This window comes from Phasianus colchicus, chromosome 14 (assembly GCF_987193195.1).
Source record: "Phasianus colchicus chromosome 14, bPhaCol1.hap1.1, whole genome shotgun sequence".
NCBI classification, from domain to species: domain Eukaryota; kingdom Metazoa; phylum Chordata; class Aves; order Galliformes; family Phasianidae; genus Phasianus; species Phasianus colchicus.
The window spans coordinates 8,707,897-8,717,569 of record NC_143449.1 but is presented as its reverse complement, the minus strand read 5'-3'; the positions used below and the strand labels follow the sequence as shown (position 1 = coordinate 8,717,569).

Here is a 9,673-nt window from a genome sequence, read left to right as displayed (position 1 = left end):
TTAGTACAGGCAATCCACTTGATCTAGAGTGAAAACTGTAAGAAATTTTCCTTCAAAGATTAGGGACTTGTAAGAAATAGCTCTCTTAGTGAAAGTGAAGCACAAATTATGTATGTATTATGTCGGACAAGGTTTCCCCAGGGTGTTCTACTGAAGGTTCTTGTGGGTTAAAAGCCCACTCACAAAGCAGGGTCATCTGTGCTCTCACACTTGCTATTCCTCCCTGGTGCCATGTTAGCCTGTAAGTTATCCATGCTGTTTGAGCTGCAGCATTTCTTGCTTTCAGAAATCTGTTCATTAATGAGTGCAAGGAAAGTGAACTCCCACAAGTTCAGTTTCTCTTGCTCACTGTATGAGTCTCTTATACAATTTATTCAGTTAATCCCCTGCAGAAACTCATTGACATCAGAAAAGCTTGAGTGGAAGCTTGAGGTTTCATGAATTCCAGCTGTGACTGTTGCAACTGCATACCAAACTGCAATATAAATTGGGTTTGATTACAGTACTTAAAAAAATTCTCATGATGATCAGATTTATTTTTACTAAAATAACAATGTAGTTTGTCAAGTGTTGTGCAAGGTCTCTCTTGTAGAGCACACCTTCATTTGGTAACTTAAGCATGTAACTCTGCCAAGTGGAAAATCTGTTTTTTGGCTTGTTGTACCAGATCAAAAGCCCTGATGACATGTGAAATGAAGCATTGAACTCATACAAACTGTTTGATTCGAGTCTATTTTAAAAATGTTGTGTAATAACTTTGTCTCAGCAGATTTTATGACACACCAGGTATCATTGATCTCTACAGAGCTGGCCAAAAGCCAACATAAACCACAAAGGCTGTGTAGATGCTAGCGTATGCTCTGGCTAGCCTGCTGAGATGTGTGATCGTATTGTTCTGCCTCACTCAAAGTTACACTGCCTGGTATTTCATATGCCTGACATGAAAATCAAACCACAGCCTCTATGACTACATGAAGAACTGTTGCTGAAATTACAATTAAAGGCCGTTCAAGTTTCTTAAGCAATGTCTGATCTAGGAGGTTGTGCAACATGTGCTGAGATGGCCGTGGGCTGTCTGAGAAGACTGGGACACCTCCTGCTCCCATTTGTACTACAGGCTAATGAAATGCAGTCTGCCATTTCTTGAATTGAACACCTCATAATCAAAATGCTTGGGTGTTAGTGGATGACTCTAGGGGAATCAGGCCTTAATATTTCTGGCTGGATCTCCTCATCTGTTAAGCTGGTAATAAAAAATACTGTGAACAACTTACCTGTTGTAAAAGATAGCTGTTTACAACTTCAGTTTCCCCTAACTGTAATAGAGGGAAGCCTCTCATTCTTTTAGTGGAAATAAATGTATATGTAGCTTGTATATGATAGCTAGCTCAAGATCCTTACTGTGGTGTTCAAATTCAGGATGAGGAGTGAATAAGCACAAAATGTAATTTGTGAGGCTTCTTATTGGAAAGACTCGAGCACAGCACATGTTGAGAGAGATGAGACTGACATATTGCTTACTAGGCAAGTCTCCCTTTTTAATCTTCTCCCGCATGTTTGGAATCCATTGATCACATTGCAAGTATGTGATACAAGAGTTGAAACCTTGAAGATTAGATGCTTTTATAACTCTAATGAAAGCAGGTAGCCAGGTGGAAGAGGCAAATCCCTGTTAAAGCTCACAGAGAGAGGTAATGTGTAGGACTCACCCAGTACAACAGAGCACAGGAAAGTGACTGGTAATGAGTAGGTGAGCATTAGGAAAGCTTCACTCATTTTTCACCTTATTAAGCATCAGACCATGTAAACACAAGACAACTCCACAGGAAGCCAAGCTTCATTAATTTCTGCTGCTGACAGAACAACTACTTATTAGTGGGTTTCTTATTTTCAGGGTAGAAACTTTGTTTTTCCTACACATTCGTGACCACAGACTTTCATCCTTGAAGGTTGGTATGTAGAAGGAAAAGAAAGATTTAAAATAAGATCTCCATTAGGGGGGTAATACTATATGTGGCCTTTGTGACTGCTTTTATAAGCAGAACCCAAAGATATGGTGAAGGAAAGTCTGAAGTGTGCAGGCTACACTGCAAGTTCTCTGCATCATATATTTTGCCAAGTGTAGAATTGAATCTCTCTTCAAACCTCAAACTGCATTGGGGTTACATATTCCTTTGACTGAAGAAACCAGAGCAATTAAGCAAATCAGCTTCAGTCCCTGAAAGTAATGAAGTGACATAAATCTCCCCCCGTCTGCACTGAGGGCTCTCTATGACATTTCTATGTTTGCCAAAATCATGGCAGTATCCGAGTGTCCTATCAAGCAATTCTATTCCCTTATGGAGATATTATAAGAAAACATCATGTGCAGCTATTCTAGAGCTTGATTTGTTCTTGGAAGTAATTTTACTGGTACAAAGCGTATGTCTGTCAACATAACTGCATCTGTAATAGAAGCACTTTGTTGCTTCAAAGAAACAGTATGGCTGTATTTGTAAAATGTTGCTGGCACTGGTATAGGCTGAGCACTTATGGACAAGAATCTGGTCTTGTGCCAACCATAGTGAAGTTCTGGATCCAGAATCAAGTTTTCTTAGGGCCTAATAGAGTAAACACGACTTGAACTTCAGCATTTTGAACTTCAGGTTCCATTTTCCTCACCAAATTTGTTGCCTTATCTTTGGAAATGTTGCCTGGCAAATTAAAACACTGTATTTTCATCTGTATGTGGAAAAATTCATACTGAGACATCATTAATTCATCTATAAACGTAATAGACACGGTGCTCTGAGTAAGAAGAAATTGCAATAATCAGCAGTTGAAGCACAAGAAAGATAACCATGAATACTTGTGAGGTGGGTTCTGACATCTATAGACCAGCATCAGGAAACAAGTATTAGTGTCTCGTGTGATAAGGGATAGATCGCCCGTTGGCCCCCATAAAACCCATTCCTACTCCTCAGAAACAGGAGGTTGCAGTCCCATTTCATGAGAACTACTTGGAAATCTTTTGTTAGTAGAATAATGACCTCTTAAGATTAAAATCTTAAGAGAATTATTGCAGCAAAATGCACATGTGGATCAACATGAAAGCTTGCAGACAGGCACCAGGCGTATAGGTGAGCGGGTTAGTTTGTGCAGCTCTGTGCTGAATTTCCAAAGAAAATGAGAACACTTCCAGTTTCACTCATTCTGCATCTGAATTCAGGACTGCTGGGTTGCTACTCTCTATCCCTGGCTAAGCAATCTCTGCCTGATGTCACAGAAGCAGGGATAAGGCTTGAAGTCAGCAGCTGGGCTGCTGTGCTAGCCACCATACATCCAAGGGAAAGAAGGAAGCTGGCAGCACATTTTGTGCAAGCTGAAACCTCCCACGGTGCTCCTGCTCAAGGGAGCTTATTTAATTTAGAGAACAAACCAAGTGCACCAGCAAGACTGCCTGTTTACAGATATGCTTTGCATCTCACAGGCCCTAGAAGGAAGAGAGAGCACATAAGCATGTTTTGTTTTATTTTTTTTTCCTTCATTCAGTCTCATTTTGTCCAGTGAGCCTCCTTCACCCTCATGTATTTGTATTAAGCTGCTGGAACTCTAAGACACTTCCTAGTATGTGCAGCTCTGACAGACGCTGTCCCTTGTACCATATTAATAGCTAGGCACTGCACCATATGGAGTGGTGATATAAGGACAACCCAAACAGTTTCAGAGCAATAGAAATATATGCAATTTTCCTCTGTTTTATAAATGTATATATATTTTTTCAACTTTGCACTTGCATTGTAATTAGCTAAATTTAAAGAAAGGTGTAAGGAAATAACATGACACCCATAAGAGGAAATCTTCTCCCTGGTTTGAGATCTCACAGATGTCTATAGGCTCAGTGTGCTTTTGCACATTGACAATTTTCTATCCATTTGCCAGATTTCCTGATAATGAAGAACAGTGACTTGGTGTAGCTGTGCTGGACAGTTAGAGGGGGGTTCTTTTTTCAGCTCAGTTGAATGGATTTGGTTGGAGTGAATTGGTGCAGATCTTTGCACAGCACTTGACATAAACATGGAAAAGGATACATCAATAATGTTAACTCAACTTTTACACTTTTTTTAGAAAAACTGCAACTGTGCCGTTAAAGCAGAGTTGTCACTTCATGCAAGGCAAGTATCGATCTTTATTTTTAACCAAAGAAATGTAAACTTTTAAACAGCAATAGGAGACTTATCTAAGCTATATGACCATGATTGCCAGAATGCAGTCAGGGTTCTGCCAATACACTGCATGGCCTTGAAAGAAGTGAACAGCAACAGACCCCACACAGCTCCTCTGTACCCTTGTTTTCCCCAAGCTGTGCTGGGCAGACCTGACAGTCAGACATGGGAGCTGATCTTTATTCAGCACTTGAAAAATCAGGGGTTTATGGCATTAGAAGTAAAAGCTCTTTAAACGGCATTCCTCTTGGTTTCCAATAACACGGGGTGCGTTGCTCAGCACTGTATATTGAATCATTGCTGAAAAAAAAACCAAGCAAACCGATGCAAAAAGAAAAACCCACCAGGAATAATATGGAGATACAAAGCAATGCAACATTCAGATCTGCCCTATTCTAAACTAGCTTGGTTAAGTCTGTCCGAGTACCTGAACGAAAAAATACATTTTGGTTTATCTCAGATCCATGATGAACACATTAAGTTAAATAAAATGAAGATCTCTGTTCAAACAAAGGCAGTGACAAATGCAGACAAAGCCCTAGGAAAGCAGCTGGACACCATTGTGCGAGGTGTTACAAAGTCTGGGAGCTAAAGCTGTAATCCTCACCTTTTCAATTTCTTCTTCTTAAATTCTTTCTCCCTAAATCCGGAGAGAATACAGTGAGAACAATGCAGATCACCTGTGTCGTTACTGAGGATTAAAGAGAATAGATCATTTCTTAATTAGAAGTTGAGGACAATGGGGTTGGGGCATCGCTGAGCAAAGCAAGCCGAGCCCCGGTACAGTGGGTGCTAAACGGACTCTTAGCCGCTGTTAAATACTTCTTCGGCTTGAAGCAGGAAAAGCAGATTAGTTTAGGGAAAAAAAGGGAATTAATATGGACATATCCCATCCACCCAAAGACGTGCTAACCTCAGGAGGCCCCTCCGATCAGGAAAGTTCACCTAAAAGATACTCTGCGCTTTTTTCGCAGCCCCCCTCCGCCGAGCAGCCTCTCATTGTAGAACGTCTCCGCAGCCCTTGGGGTGCAGCAAGTTGAATGCTTCTTGTTTTCTCTTTTCCCAAGTTGTAGTCTTGGAAAATATCACATACTTGAAGTATCTGACCTGGCGTCGTTGCAATAAGCTTTAACCTTAAGGTTACAGAAAACGCTGGGAAGGAGATCCAGAGAAACCTGCGTCCCTGCACTGCCTCAGCGCTCTGCTGGGTTCAGCCCTTTGCTTCCTGCCTCAGCCCTTCAGGTGCAGGGAAAGGTGGGGGAGAGAACTGCTTGCTGCTAAGCCCAGGCAAGGAGCAGCCAGGGCAGTGATCGTAGAGCCGTCCCGCTTTTCTGCTCCTCTGTTCTTATCAGCTTTCTTTCTCTTTAATTCTTCAGGGCTACACGTGGGTTCTTGACCCTTTTCTGTCTTATGCTATCAGGAGAGCAGGTTCTCTGCTCCCTTATCTCATTTAAAACCTTCTCCAGCCGCCTCCTGGAGATTCCCGTTGTTGGCAGAAGGCCTGTACACACTGCAGGTTGTGGTTTAGGTGTCCTGACTGCCAGCTCAACATTCCTTTACCTTTCTAGTTCAGAAAAGTCTGTACTAGAACAACCATGACTCAGGAGACGGGCTGATAAGCTCACCTATTACCTATTTCTAATGCTCAAGTCTACCAAGCAAAAAATGTATCTTCCAGCAGCATCAGTGTTACAGAAATTCCTCTGTATTTCAGTGCACAGAGCATTGCAGAGGGGATCTTTTGTTCATTTGTCTCTGAAGTGACTGGAGTTTTTGTCAGCATGATAGCAAAATTGGATGTTAAACAGATAAAATACTCCATTCCGCTACAGATTGTCCTAAGCCAAACAACAGGTACCTGGTAACAAAAAAGGAAAGCATTTTCAAAGTGCTTCCAGCAACACAAGTTTGAAACTTAATTTTAAAAACCAGCAGTCCTTCTGCAGTACTTTGTTGGCATAGGTATCAATGAATCCCAGTAAAGAGAACATACTTGGTTAAGTTCAAGCAAGTTCAAGAGCATCATTCCAGAAGCTTTACTTTGTTGCTGGTTTGTTTTGTTTTGTTTGTTTTCTAGAATAAACCAGGTGTGTGACAGTCGGATCTCAGTGTTTTGGGGAAGCTTTTATTTTCAGGATATTTTGTTTTCACTGTTCTATAATAGGAATTGGATAAACAAGTGTGAAGTCATACCTCTGGGTCAGCTAAGATGTGAAATTTCTGATTCATACCTGGAAAATGTCAGGAAGTCCTTCAGTTATGTCAGCTTGCCCCTACGAACTTGGGCAGCAGGATATGCTCATGCTTATGTCAGCATTAGGCAGGGGATACTGCTCACTAGAGCAAGGTTCCATGGTAAAATATACATTACAATTACATTATACATAGCAATCTAAGGTCACCTGTTTGCTTATAAAGAACAGTTCTGTCGATTGACAAGTGAAGTCTCCAAGTACCTTTGCTGTAGCAGCCTTCATCCAATGGGCAGTATTGATGCAGTCAAAGCTGCTAGTTTGCCTTTTATGCACACAAGATTGTTAAACCTTGGTCCCTGCTCTTCCTGGTGACACCTGTGGAGGCCTTTTAGCGTGCCTTCACAGTGCAGTCACTTCGGTTTCCATGCTGAAAGGAAGTGTTAAATCACTCCAGCAGCGAGCAGGGTATTTTGACAACTTCTTCCTATTGGTGTCTTCCTGCAAAGAAGGCTGTGGTCAGGCACTGAGCATCTTAACAAAGAGGCCAAACAGGGAAGAGCTTTTCCAGCGTGGTCACAGAGAACTGAAAACCCCAACTGGAGTCACATTTCAAGTCACGTTTTATTTTTACCTTCCCCACATGAAGTGTCCCATGTTGTGAAGAAAGAAAAAAAAAGACTACCAAGCCACGGGAGCAAATACTCTGTTTTATTACCTTCCCTACTATCTGTACTAAACATGCACTTCACTGAAAGTAGGACTAGAAGTTGCTCCTAGCTCGCTGGGGGCAGGTGAGCCACTGGCAGTGTTTTATATCCCCTTCATCAGCTTACCGATAGAAATACAAAGTTAAGTACAGCCTTTCTTTGTCCACGGAGAAGTGTCACAGGTATGGAAATGAAATCAAGCCCTCTAATGTATCCCCTAGGGCATAGTGTGGCAGTTTGAAAGGACGCAGGAAGGGTGAAACGTTTCTACAGCTTCAGTTACTCCTTGAACAGGTATGAAATCTTCAGAATCTCAACCTTTTTGATAGCATTAAAATAATACAAAAACCAAGAACCAGAATCTTCAGAAATAGAAAAAGTCAAGATTGATGCACTTACTGATGCATTGAAATGCTTGCAAATTCTCATTGAAGTTCCAAATAACTTCTTGTAGTGAAGCTGAATGTAGTCCAGGCTGTATGTGATGTGTCATTTTCTCAGATATGAACTCCTGAGTACAATGTTTAGTCATCCTGCATTACACTAATAGGACATACATCAGTGCTGTGTCCATAAGGTCTTTTAAGGAAAGATGCTGGAGCCATTAGTGTGATATGATCAGGGGGCATTCTGTGGCTGTGGCTGGCCTGTATAGGATGCAGGAGTTGGCCCTTGGTAGATGAAGAACTTAAGATCCGAGCTTCTTCCGACAGCCCAGTGATGGGAAGAGATGAAGTTAGAGCCATGCAGATGTTTCTGGGCTGAGGTTCACTTCTCAGTGAGCTTCTGGTAGCAGAACTAGGAGCAGAGCTGGAGAGGTGTGGAGGAAGGTTGGGTTCTAGTAGCCATGTCTGACCAGGTGCAAGTCCACTTTGCTGCTCATCATCCTGGGATTTTAAGCACTTGCAGCAGCAAATTCCAATGCAGGCACCACCAGCAACAAATGCCACAAACACAGAGCTGACAGGAAGGAAGGGCAGGTACACAGGCACTGAAAATGGAGAGTGGTGTTAGTCAGCAATTCACTAATGGGGTGTTCGATTTGCTCATTCCTCAAGACACCAGGAGCAGTTTTACTCTGAAGTCTTGCTGCAGAACAAGGCTAGGGACTGGCAGATACTTGGAAAAAGCCTGAAGTGCACAGCATCCATAAACCACCATTTCTGTAGTATCAGCCATTTACACCCATGGAAAAATTGTTTCAATAGTTAGCATTCATACGAGTCAATATTCAAATGTCACAGCCTCTGTTCACTTGAGCGTGGTTAACTGAGTTAAATTATAGACCTATCGCTGTACGATTGTTATATATAAACAAGCTGCTGCTTGGTTGCCTATGGGTCTGATGGCTACGGGTACTCTTACAACACAGAAATTGAGCCAAATGCACTACTTAGATGACCCATATTCATTAACCATCAAAACACGTTAGCAGCACGCATGCTCCGCTACTGTAAAAACAGCAGAAGTGTTACTAAGCTTACTTTGTTAGCAGCTTTGGAAACTTCTCTAAGAGCAGAACTGACTCAAACAGGAGATCCCCTCCACCGTCCCGTCCTCCAGGAGCACAGCTGCTTACCCGCTGCCGGGGGCCTGGGGCCGGGCTGCCGCTCCCCCGGGCACAGGCTCTGGTCCAGGCGCGCCTCCGGGGCCGAGCAGCGCTATCGCAGGCCGCAGGTCCCGCAGCACAGGGCGGCCTCGGGGAGGTCGTGTCGCTCCGGGCACTAGAAGCCGCGGTGGCAGCGCTGCGTGCCGCCCGCCCAGCCGTGGCAATATCCCGCCGCCCGGCCAAGGTTGCCCCGCAGGGCCAGCAGCAGGGCGCACAGCAGCAGGGCGCACAGCAGCCCTCCGGCCACGGTGGGTAACCCAGGTTCTGCTCCGTCCGCTTGGCTCGCTCTGCCCTGCTATTATTTATTAATTTTAAGACGAAGCACCCTGCACCCCAGCGGCTGGAGCACGGTGCTCCCAGCCAGCCCGCCAGCCGACGTCCTGTTCCACAAGGTTTTATTTCCCGGCCGTGGCCCGCCTCCAATCCTCTCTTCCTGCAACAAAGAAGAAGGAGCCGCTAACTGAAAACCTTTCCCTGCTACTCCAATTCCACCTTCCTCACCTCCGTCCTTCATTCCTGCGGGGATCAGTCGCTGGTTCCTGCCGGAGGCGCACATCCCCCACACGGGCAGGATTTTGCACTGAAAGCAGCGCTCAGCAAGGCCAAGGAGAGCAGGGCACGAAAAGCCCAGGCAGGACTGTCCTGCTAGCTAAGGTTCGCCCCTGCGGAGCAGCTGAACTGTCGGAGGTGGAAGAAGAGGGACTGAGCTGCAGATGATACATGATTGCAAGTGAGAAGTTGAATTGCAGAAGCAGAAAGAAGTTACAGGGACCACTTGCGGGGGGCTCTGAAGTGTAATTGCTGCACATGAGTGAAGGTTGATCAGATCTACTGCTTTACAAAGGTTTCACAGCAGCTCCGGAATGGCAGTGACCTCTTCATCTTTAGATGAGAAAGAAGACGAGAGCACTCCAGAGAAGTTATGGATGCCCCAAGCCTGGAGCCATCCAAAGCCGA

General features: G+C 43.9%; 1 pseudogene across 1 annotated transcript; it reads right to left on the bottom strand.

The window, feature by feature from the left end:
- Nucleotides 1-7,073: 7,073 nt before the first annotated feature.
- LOC149915996 (protein shisa-1-like) lies at nt 7,074-9,272 on the bottom strand (annotated as a pseudogene). The gene is made up of 3 exons (XR_016471217.1): nt 9,198-9,272; nt 8,687-9,011; nt 7,074-8,098 (listed from the first exon to the last, which is right to left on the bottom strand). The product of XR_016471217.1 is annotated as a protein shisa-1-like (transcript).
- Between the last annotated feature and the right edge of the window lie 401 nt (nt 9,273-9,673).